The sequence below is a fragment of the Numenius arquata genome, chromosome 16 (genome assembly GCF_964106895.1).
Source record: "Numenius arquata chromosome 16, bNumArq3.hap1.1, whole genome shotgun sequence".
NCBI lineage: Eukaryota > Metazoa > Chordata > Aves > Charadriiformes > Scolopacidae > Numenius > Numenius arquata.
The window spans coordinates 16,055,872-16,067,579 of record NC_133591.1 but is presented as its reverse complement, the minus strand read 5'-3'; positions in this window follow the sequence as shown (position 1 = coordinate 16,067,579).

The window sequence follows — 11,708 nt, the reverse complement described above, 5'->3', positions numbered from 1 at the left end:
GCATGCCCAGGAGCAGGAGGATGGCTGTTGGTTTGGGGACAACCACTGGTGCTGGCATGGTCCTGCCACGTGGCCGAGCCCGAACAGGTTCTGCAAGCAGGAAGATATGACTGGGGCATTCGATTTGGTGATTTCTTTGGAATTAATAACCACATTTGTGAAAGAAGTTGAAGTTGAGAGTTGACACTGATGATTACACTGCCCAGAGAGGAAGTAAGAGCAGACTATATTCATATTCCTTTTTATTTTTTTGCCATTTTGGAAATGGAGAAAATTTGTTAAGTCTTGAAGGAAAATGTGTTCATTTCTGCTATAATAGCAGAACTTTGTACCCCTGTTTATCCTTGATATGACTGCTGCTTTCATGGTATTGCCTTCAAGAAATAGTTTCTCATTTGTACGTTTCTCTCTGGAGAGGAAAGTCATATCCTTCATGAATGGGAAAACTAATTAGAGAAGTAACTCAGCAGTTGCCTGATAGGTCAGATATCAGAAATAAATAAACAGGTTAGTGATTATTATGATGATGGGTTTTACTCCTTTAGTGAGTCATGAAGAAAACATATTTTATTAAGAAAAGATTAATTTTATCACCCACTGGTGGAGCAGAGGGTTTGTAGTCACAAATCGTGCTCAGCAGCAGCCTGCGCACAGCCAGGGAGCCTCCCGTCCGCAGCTCTCCAGAGGAGCTTCACCCCGGGTCTGCAGTTGTGGAGGACACCCCCAGCATGGGACTCAGGTGTGGTCAGCAACACCTGCTCAGAAAAGACGTGGGTGATGCAGGTGAGCAAGTGGATATTTTTCCCCCCAAACTTTTGCAGAAGGTGCAGCTGCTGTTATTTGGTGCATGGGGAGGAAAAAAATGAAGCCCCACTTCACCAGCAATGAAACTACCTGAGATCTTTTATGATGTCTGCTGTGTTTAGGCACTTCCCAGGCAAGGGAATCACTGTTGAGAGGATGTCTGGACATCCTCTCCCATCACTCTGCATCCTGCAGGATGCAGTGACACGTCATTCCTTGCCCTTTCCCTGAATGTGCCTGTCTAGGAGCGGGCTGAGAAACTGGCTCAGTATCCGGAGGCTTGTTAGTGGTTTTATGCTGATTCTGATCCTTTGGCTGAAAAGTACAGATTTACTGTGGCAGATGTTCATCTCTGCGAGTCTCCAGCACTGCTCTGAGCCCAAGGGGCAGGAGCAGCATTTCCTGGGAGAGCATCCCATGGGCAGGAAGGCATGATGCCCCTCCACTGCAGCCTTGGAGCTGGAGCGAGCATGGTGGGGCCAGCAAAGCAGCATTCGTGCTTGTAGCTATTTACTGCTTGCAAAGGAGCTACAGCCTAAGAATTGTTCACAGGAACAGCTCCAAGTAACAAATTCACTTGAGAAAGCCGCAATCTGCTCATGGCTAATTCGAGAACAGAAAGAGAGGAGGACTGGTGCATGTGATGAATTATTCACCCGTTGCCGAGGGGGTTGTGCAGGAGGTCCGTGGTGCAGAGGTGTGATGCAGGCACGGCTTGGACTTCACAACCTCAAGTAGGGTGCAGCCTAATCTGGACCCAAGCCTGGGAGCAAATTCTACTCCTTGTTCTTGAAACAGGGAGAGGGAAGCAAAATGCCTGAGTGTCAAAGCTGGGTCGCAGGCAGGGAGGTACCTGTGTATGTGCCCATGCATTAGCCTGTACATTACTGTGCAGCAGGCAATGAGGTGACACCTGGGAGGAGAAGAAGACACGTCCACTAGGTGGTACTGAACTGTGAAATAAAACCACCCGAAAGAGCAGGTTGCATAGCATATGAGCTTTTGGTGTTGCTGGGTTTACCTCCAGTGGTATACCTGTGACCTATCAGGCCAGAATGATTACTGACACTGCATTGCCTAAATGCAGCTCCAGAACTACATGAGAGGTGAGGAGGAGAAGGGAGTGAGAAAGGGGAAAAGTGCAGTAGGACATAAATGGGACTGACATTTGACAGAGATGCTGAAGATGATGGTGGAGCTGGGCTGGAGGCAAGGAAGGAGCTGGAGAAACACGGCTGGGAGGTGGAGGGGCCAAGGATCCTGAAGCATTCAATAAACCTCACCCTGGGAGCCGTAACCACAGGCAGACAGACTGACGAAATGGCCATTTTGTTCCATGGGACTGGACACAGCAATGGTCCAGACCATCCCACAAAAGGGTCACCCCCAGGGCTGGAGAATTCTGGCTCATCATGGTCCAGCCTGTCTGGGACAACTGCTTTGGAGCTGGGGCTATGCAGACACAGGTCAGGTGCTTCCCAGGAGTCCTGCTGGACTCAGGAACTCCTCAAATTGGATGTCAGCAGACACAAATATAACCTTGGGCACAGACCAACTTGGGGAATTAGACATCACCAGCGGCCACCTGGCCACTGCTGCTGCAGGGCTTAACGCTAGCAGGGAAAAATTAGATCGATCAGAACAAACATTTTTGTTCTGGGGTGACAAGAAAACCAAATCCTTAAGCCAAAGACAGTCCAGGTGAAGCAGTAAAGTGCCATTTTCTCATAAAAGAAGTTTTTCACCCAAGCGTCTCCCTGGTCTCTGTGGATGAGATGGTAATGGAGCAGAAGGAGGGTGACCATTCTCCATCCCCTCTTCTGGAATGCCCTGAGCCCTTTGGACTGCCCTGCCCGTGGTCAGCCCTGGCAGGGGGTTTATGGTGGCTGTAGGTGCTCTCCAGCTCCAGCCTGCTCTGTGTGACAAGGCTCTGAACATCCCCCTCCTGCAAATGCCATCTCTGCTCATCAGAAGCCCGAGACGGGCATTTCAATGCCCTGTGCTCCAGCCTGTGGTGCATTGGATTTGCCTCTCCCCTTTCTTTCTGAAAGATAGCGCTTGTTGGTGGCTGGTCTCCTTGCTGCAGAGCTTGGTGAGGGGAACCACCATTAACCTGCCCAGAGCCTGTGAGAGGAGCCACTGACCCTGCTGTTTGTTACGGCTTTGTAATTTAATTTGAGTTTATTGACTTGTTTGTCACAGTCCAGGAGGAATCACTGCGGTGCTCGGGATTCAGCGCTCGGGAGATGCTGCTGACAGTTACATGTTCCTCCTGCTTCTCCTGGCCAGCCTGGAGCAAACCCCGAAGAATTTGTGGATGGGATATGAGCAGACCCAGGGGACCGTCACCCTCATCACCCACAATGCCAGCCTGTGTCTTTGGGAGGGATCAGGTTGGCAGTGCCTGTCCTCCACACGCACATTAGGAAGGCAGCCTAGCAGGTGATTAATTAATAAGCGGCACTTTTTGGCAGCCTTCTGCAAAACTCTGATGTCTAGAAGCACTTTTTTTGCATCTCAGTGGCATTTTCTATGTGATTGAGGGAGCAGTGAGGAGAGAATAGGAAGTCTTCCCAGGGCAGGAGCAGTCCTGCTGCCAGGATGGACATCTCCCATCAGAGGGCAGAAAATGCTCACGTGTGATGGGGACACTCAGTGTGGAAGGTGGGAGGCATGTGGTCCTGCTGCAGGGCTGAAGGGACCTTAGTAGGAACTGCTGCATTTTGTTGGGAGCAGAAGCATTCTACCAGGGGGCTCATCTCTGGTGCCACACGGCTTTCTCACTGTCAAAGGAGCAAGTCCCATCATTCATTTCCAAGTCTCTACTATCAAACCCTCCAGCTGGATGGAGCCTTTGACACAAAATCCAGCATGAGCCCGGACCCAGAGGCAGGCTTGGTGTGCTCCGTGGCACGCAGGACTCCTCTCGCCCTGGCCATGGTGTAGGTGCTGTAGGCAGGTCACCGCATGGGTCAGAGCATGGACCTGCCAGGCCTCACCAGCTCCAGGGCTGGTGGGGTCATCACCAGCTGCTGCAGTAGAAGGTGCAGCACCAGGGGTTGCAGGTATGGGATAATTCTGGTTTCTGAGAGCTAGAGACCGGCTTCCTCCCAAGGTACCAGGCAAAGAGTCTGCCAGAATCGCTGCTGTGCTCAGCAGCATGTGAATAATCTTGTTATCTGTGTAAATGCACGAGACCTGCTTCAGTCCCACTAAAATCCAAGACCAAAGTGTCTTCTGGTGCTGGAGAGGCACACAAGAAGGTGTTGCCTCTCCCTATGGGAACTGCTGCTTTCCATTTCCACTTGGTGTCCTTGGATTATGAGGCAGAGAGAACAGATGCTGCCAACTGCTCTTTTCTAGATCATTTATCATATCAGCATGCCCCTCTTGCCTGTCCCTTCTCCAAAGAAGCACCCCCAGGCTGTCCGACCTCTCTTCACAACTGAGCTGCTCCAGGCTCCAGGCTCCTGTCTCAGCCTGACATCCTCCAGGAGTTCAGTTCTGCTGCTTTCTTCTAGAGACTCCATTTGCCTGGTTTAAACCACGACATCAGCACAAACTGAAATTTTCAACCATCCACATTTGCCATCAGACTGTGGAGAGGCATCACATGCAGTTTCCTTCATGGCAGATGCCCTTCCCACAGGACACTTGCTTTCTGAATGTGGCTGTCTGAAGGCCACACACCTCTTCCATGCCATCAGTGTGCTATCACAAGAGGTGATACAAGCACTGAGTGTGCCTAGATGTGTTGTGTTGGGTTTTTTTTGTGGAGCCTTGTCCAAGTCAACCTGGAGTCTGCTTCTACAGGTCAACCTCACCAAGGGTGTCACCGCAACACTCACAGGATCTGAAGGTCGGGGAAAGAGATTTTTTTCCTGGCAGATGAGATGCGTGAGCAGGTTGAACAAAACCTAGACGTGACCCTGGGCAGACCTCCAGTGTGGATGCTGCCGGAGATGCTGCTCCACGGGGATGTGGGGACCCTTGCTGGGAAAGCTGGGCCCATGAAAGGCAGGGAGAGTTGTTGCACGCCAGGGCTGCTGTCTGAAAGAGGCTGCAACAGAGCTATTTTTCTGAATGTTCATTGTTTGCTGTGAGAGATAAGGCTGCTGGGAGTGCTCTGATAGTGGCTCTTTCTGCAAATATTTGGTGAGTGCGTTTGATTCCCTCTGAACAGAGACCACCAGCGTACTCTGTCCGCAATAGAGAGATTGTTTTCCAGGTTGTCAGGGAAATTCTGTTTGTCGTCTCCATCTGGAGCTGTTTTCAATCGCAAGCTCATTTCCTCAGCCCACATACATTTTGGTCTCGACCCAGCCTGGGACTGACCCAGCAGTGCCAATCACAAGAGATGGAAAGCTCCCTGTACCCTCCTGTCCAGGAGCACAGGCAAGAGCTGGGATGCAGCAATGCCTAATGAACTATCGTTGTGGTCTATCTGGTGGCAGGGACACCTACCAGTGTCTGTTCGCTGTGGTGGAGGTCCAGGCTGGTCCAGAAAGGCTCTGGGAGCAGAGGAGTGCCCGGGAGGCTAGGGCATGGTAAGGCAAGCAGAGCACAGAGACACCCAGGCTGATGTCCCATTATGAGACCCTTGAAGTCTACCTTACTCCTTGCTCAAACTTTGCTTCAAATGACTCTTCTCCAACATCACCCCAGCTGTGAGAAGAGCTGTTCCCAGAGGCACATACCATGCTCCCCCTCATCTGTCTCAGGCTCTTTCTCCTGCCCTCCTGTTAGTTGAATTGGTGTCTCATGTGAGGGACCTGCAGGATGTTGAGTGGCTTGCAGAGAGCCGTGCTGGTCCCAGAAATCCTGCTGCTCTTGAGCTCTCCAGATTGTTCTCTTCAGGTATTGATTTTGACCTGATGGATCCCTGACCCAATCTTTCACCTTGGGGTGCAGCCTGGCTCCAGAGGTATTTTCTCAGTGATGCCACATCCAGTGATGGGAACATGAAGTTTTGCTGTACTCTGGTGAATGCATTTTATCAGTGGAGATTTCTAGTGGCAGCTGGGCTGCAGCAGGCTCTGGAGACATGTTCCCACCTGCGGAAACTCTGAGTATGGGAGCAGCCCATCCGTAGGGAGAGATCATGGGATGATAAGCCTTCTGTTCTGCTGCAGCAAGACCAGCTCCTTCCTCAGCTGCCACTGCCCTCAGCAAGTGAACAAAGAGGCTGCACATCTACTCTCTGGTGGGTGTCACTGCACAAGATGTCTTCTTCTCTTGGAGAAAAATCTAATTATGAACAACAAGCCTGTGGCCTCTATCCTGTGGTGAAAAATCCTTTCTTTAAGGGGTATGAGGGTTTTCCCAATGAGTGGGGAAGCTTTGCTTGGTGAGGATCTTTGTAAGCAAGGTGCTCCGAGCAGGGAAGAAGAAACCAGGGACACAAAAGTTCAAGTAAAGGTCCTTGTGGCTACCTGGTCTCCAGCATGTCATAGCCAATCCCATTTCAGCCACTCAGCCCTCGTATGAAGACAGGTCACTTGTCTTCAGTTCAAGCATCCTCAGGACGGCATCCTGGTCCAGGAGATGTGGAAACCTGAGGAAGACAGCACTCCTTATGGAGGTCCGAGCACATGCCTCTCCTGCCCACCCACTAGGGCATTTCTCTGCTGGTTAAAGCTCCTTCCAGCACAGAGTATTTTCTCCACAGGAAGGTGCTTATGTAGAATGATTAAGTCAGCCTGCAGACTTCTTATTTGTCAAGACAGATGTGTTGAGTTCTTTCCAGTCCCTCATTTCCCCATCCGTCTCATCACTGACTGGCCTCTAGTCTGCACAGGCGGGCTTGATGCAGCACGCACATCACTTCTGCCTGTGCTGTGCTCAGAGGTGAAATCACTGCCCTCCTCTCTCTGTCCCCTAGCCCACCCAAGAACTGCACAGAGGGTCCTGCATGCACTCACAGTGACCCGCAGGTGTTCTGCCGATCCCCATGTGCAGACCTGTAGGACCTCTTGACAAAGCACTTGGCTGTAACACAACACTTATGGGGAAGGGTCCAGTTTCCTGGGTGATCCCAGTCTTCCTCCATCCCTGCTGAGAGCCTGATGTGATTTATCAATCTCTCCATTCTTTGCGTCACCACAAATTTTTTATGAATGAGTTTTTAATACGTATGTTCGAATCATTGATGAAAATATTGACTACTTTAAACCTCCTGCTACAAAACATTATGAGAAACACAGATTTAATGACAGATCCCCATCAGCGACTGCTGTCTGAGCTCTTAACCGAGTCTCAGTCTCTCTCACGTGTTTCTCCCTGATGCAGTCGAGTGCTCATTTTTAATCAGCCATGCAGCACTAAGTCAGGCACATTCCCCAAGCTGAAGTATATCACATCTATTCAGTTACTTTTATCAACCACACATGTAATCTCCTCTATGAATGAAATGAAGGTTGACAAGACCTGTTTTCCATAAAACCATCTTGATTGGACTTAATTCTCCAGCTTCCTTTCAACTGACTCCTGCATCATTTTTCCATGGCTTTGCCCATCTCTGATGCTCAGAGGCAGACTCACCTGGCTGCATTCTCCTTCCACATGGTCCGCTGCAGCCTCCCCAGTGGTCCAAGATTTATCAGGGATGCTCCTGACCAGACCTGCCTGTTGTGTCACATATCCCCATTCTGTGCCACTTAACACCATCCTTGATCTTAAAATTGCTGGTGAGTTTTTCAGCATCCTCTTGTGATACAGACACAAAGGCAGCCCAGAAACATTTCTTGCATTTCTACCCTTTCAAGAGTTTGGTCATCTCTATGAAGAAAACCTCTGCACTACTTTTTTTCTTTTTGTTCACAGAGCATTTCAATTGCCTTCTCACTGCCATTCGTTCGCTAAGTCATGCATTTTTAACTGATGAGTGTAGCTTCTCATATCAATTTTCTGTACTTCATAACTTCTAATTCAAAATCAATGGTTATCTATTTCCTCTCCCACACTCCATTTTGTTATATATTGCTTTTTTTATTTCTAATAGCTGCCTCCACTTCATCACTGAAGAGGATGGGCATGTGGCCAAACACTTACACTTACTTGATTATGGAATTGTGGCTCTTGCCCTCTAAGAAAAAAATCCTGGTTTTGCTCCCATTTTTCTGTCAATGTTTTGCCCTTCCCACACAATTCTGGTTGCAGTTCTCCTCCCTGCTGGGGATGTTCTCCTTCTGTAACACCAGGCAAGCCACTTCTGGTTGTGGGTCCTTCTGTCTGCCACAGCTCTGGGGAGAAGCGTGGCTCTATCTGCTTCTCCAGGGTCCCTTCTGGCTCCGTGTCCAGTAATTCTACAACTATAATTACAGGAGTCTTTGAGCCGCTTTCACTCTGGTAATTACCTTCATTACCACCTTCCTGCTGGGTACCTCCCAGCCAAGTTAACCACTCCAGAGGTGGATTTCCCATCACTACAGGTCCACAACCAATCTGTTCCCACCTTGATTATGTTTTTCCCATCAAGGTACACAGTTTGCTTTTCACAGGACTGACTATGTCAGAGTGTCCACCCCCCTCAGGACTATGTGGAAGGACTGACCCCTTCCAAAGCAGAGGCAGCCCGTTCTGGTGCCAGGGAGAATTGCTGCCCGTCTCCAGCAAGCCGGAGCACTTCTGGGGCACGCCTCCATCCTGCTCCTCGAGAGCCTGCAACCCTGAAAAGAGAACAGGGCAAATTGAAATTAATAATTTATGAGTGACGGTAACAATTTCCACCATTTGAGGAAGCAAAGAAAATTGTTCCATAAACATTTTTCTTTTCAATTTCCTACCAGTTACTTGAAATTTGATTTTCATCTAGTTTGTTTCGTCAAACCTCCCTGAAGTGATTTAAAAAGTGTCGCTGGCAATTACCCAGCTGCAGAAAGAAAGAAAAGGCAGTGGGGCAGCTTCATTCCACCAACCCAAAAGGAACCCAGAGGAGGGAGGTTGGGGGTTGCTGGCAGAGCAATGATTGGGCAGCACCAGAAATCACTTGTCAGAAGTATCGTCTGGCACCACCTCGGCCACACTCAGCTGCATGGCACTGCCTTCAGTGCGGCATGGACAACATGGTCCACTTCATGGGGCCAGTGGAAATGGTTCAGGGATTGTGGGTAGCAGCAGGAGAGCATCTGATTGTGTATGAGCCCGGCACATCATTTTCCCTCCAGTGGGCATGCAGCTGGGGCTGGAGTCTCAACACTCCCAAAGTCCTCTGTCGAAGCCTCCCGTTTCTAACCCTGATGTGGCTGGGGGTGGTTTTCGCCATGTGCTCTGGTTCTGCCTTCTCTGGAATGAGGGGTCCTCCAGGTTTGGCATGTGTTTGGCCAAGGGGGCCCATCCTGCAGGGTGCTGAGGGCAGGTGGGAGCTGTTTTGGCTTGGGTGCACAGCTCACGGGGTCACTTCTGCCACTGTGACCCCGACTTGGTGGTCCCACGTGTTTCTAGTTTGGGGTCTGCCTCTGTCCCTCTCTTAGGGATATTCTACATCTTTTCCAAGTATCAAAGGCCCATCTCTTCTGCAGATCCAGGTCTCTCTGATGCTAAAGCACAAGCAGTCCAGGGTCTCCATCCCTTTCTTTTGCAGTTATTCTCCCACATGGCTGATCTAACCTTCAAGCACCACCCTGCACTGCCCAAAAGTGCCATGGTAATGACTTCGGGGCTAGACCGGTTGCTTGCCTCTCAACAAGATCTTGCATCTCCTCCAAGAGCTGCCAACCTTCAAGCGACCCCAAGCCGTGGCTGCTGGTTGCTGGCAGGGAGCTGCTGGTGGAGTGGGGCTGGCTCATCCATGCTCTGTGCCATACCCCAGTGGTGGGGATGTTTGTGTGGAGAGCAAAGATTGGTGTTCTTCTGCAGACTCAGTCTGTGGAGGGCACAGACTAGAAAAGGTGGTTGGGGAAAAGCCCACTGGAGCCCCTTGGCTGGATCTCCGTGTCCACAATGGACATTGCCACTGGTTTAAAAACCGCAGACCGAGAGCAAAAAAATGATTACCTGGGAACAAGTGATTCAAGGGTCTGGAAGACAGGTAATGAACAATCCTCCACAGCGTGTAGTGAATCACTGCTCTGAACATCCCTGGGCCTGGAGATCCTGATGCCAGGGGTCTGGGGAAGGTGGGGAGGGCAAGCTGCCCACCCCAAAGGTTACATCAAAATTATCCTACCCTCCCAATAATTGTGGAAGACAAGTGCTGAATAGGCAGCAGCCCTCAATGGATATCATCCAAGCCTGGAAGTGTTTACAGTGTTAGCTCTTTGAGCATAATAGGGAATTACATGAAAAGGCTGGCTGAGTTTTAAAAGTAATAGCTTTGTTAAAAGCCGTTAGGCTCGTCAGTGCCATGGCTGTCTCATGGTTGTGGCAGACATGGTTTTGCTGTCTTGTGACTCCCTAGTCAAGTAACACAATTATTTCCCTTCTGAAATAAATGACAATAAATGAATACAGAAACTAAAACCAATTCACACCACCTGTTCTGTAGGAGCATACTGATTGTCTAATGCCTTTGCTTAGAGCATGGCAGCACTAATCTCTCCACGCTGACAATGAGCTGTTCTCTTGATCTCTTGCTTTTAAGTAAAGACCCAGGATGGCTTCAACTGCTCTGAGTGTGAATTCATTATCTGGGGGGAAGGGCACAGGAAGGTGGGAGGAAACCTGTGACTGCATTCAGGAGAAAGGCAGCACAGGCTCCACAGATGCCATGAGTGCCACCATGCATGAAGGACAGATGTTCCCCCCTGGAGAAGAGGATGCACGGTGGGATGTGTAGGACTCATGCCAGGGGTTCAAGTGGGGCCTGGCTTTGCAGGGCTCAGCTCTTCTTGGTTGGGCAGACAGACCCAGTATTGGGCTCAGGTAACCTTGTGTTTAGGATATTATCTGACACTAGTTTTTATCATGGCATCCACTGTCCTGCCCCACAGACCCCATGCAGCTGAACATACTGCAACACCAGTGTCACATCCCTTCACCGTAAGGGCTAAAAGAGGTTTCTGTGGAGGTCTTATATTTACTTTTCAGCCAGTTGCATTGCTCTGAAGACTGCTGAGTGCGCTCTGGAAGTTAATTAAAAGTTTATTGCAAAGTTTGACCACAATTGGTCAAATTGTTATGGGGATCCAGGTCAGGAGGCATTACTCAGATTTGGAATTACTCCTTAAATCATAGTTTTTGGAGTAGGTTAATTTGTCTGATTTGCTTTTAATACCTTTTTATTAAACAAAAACTAGGCAAAGACACAGAACTCAGTTCCTCTTCTGTGCTGCTCTCTGGTGCAGGGGGATGTTGACACAGCCCCATGACACTGCACAACATGGTGCTGATCATTGACTCCCATCCTTCTACTGATTCTTGCTGTGGGGCCAGTGGGCTGGATGAGGTGGGAAAGGGAGGTGACCAGGAACGGTATGATGTGTTGGGAAAGCAGAGCTTTGCTGCAGAGGAGAGATGAGAAATGAGCCAAAGTCTGGGTACCTTGTGGCCATAGTTGGGTTGGGTGGATGAAGACCATGGTCTGTGGATTAAGGGGCTGGGTGAAATGCTGGTGCCTCCAAGGAATGGGGATGAGTGGATGGAGGTGCTCTGTGCAGAGGTTGAGGCAGAGCTCTCCCTTGGTGCTGGTGCTGGGGATGACCCACAACAGGCAGGTATGGGAGGGGCAGTCTAGAGTGGGCATCACCCGCTGTTGGGAACAGGCACCGCAGACTCAGGGCTACATCTGTCCTCCAGCTGCATGCCCAAGGAGACGCCACCATGCCAGTGTCTCAGTTGTCCACATTGCCTCCTGGGAGGGCAGGTTCAGCCCATCTCCCCCTGGAGAACCTGAGGGTGGATGACCACCCCTTCCTTTCCCCATCCCCTTGGCCCACCAAGACCAGCACATGCATTTACTCAGCGGT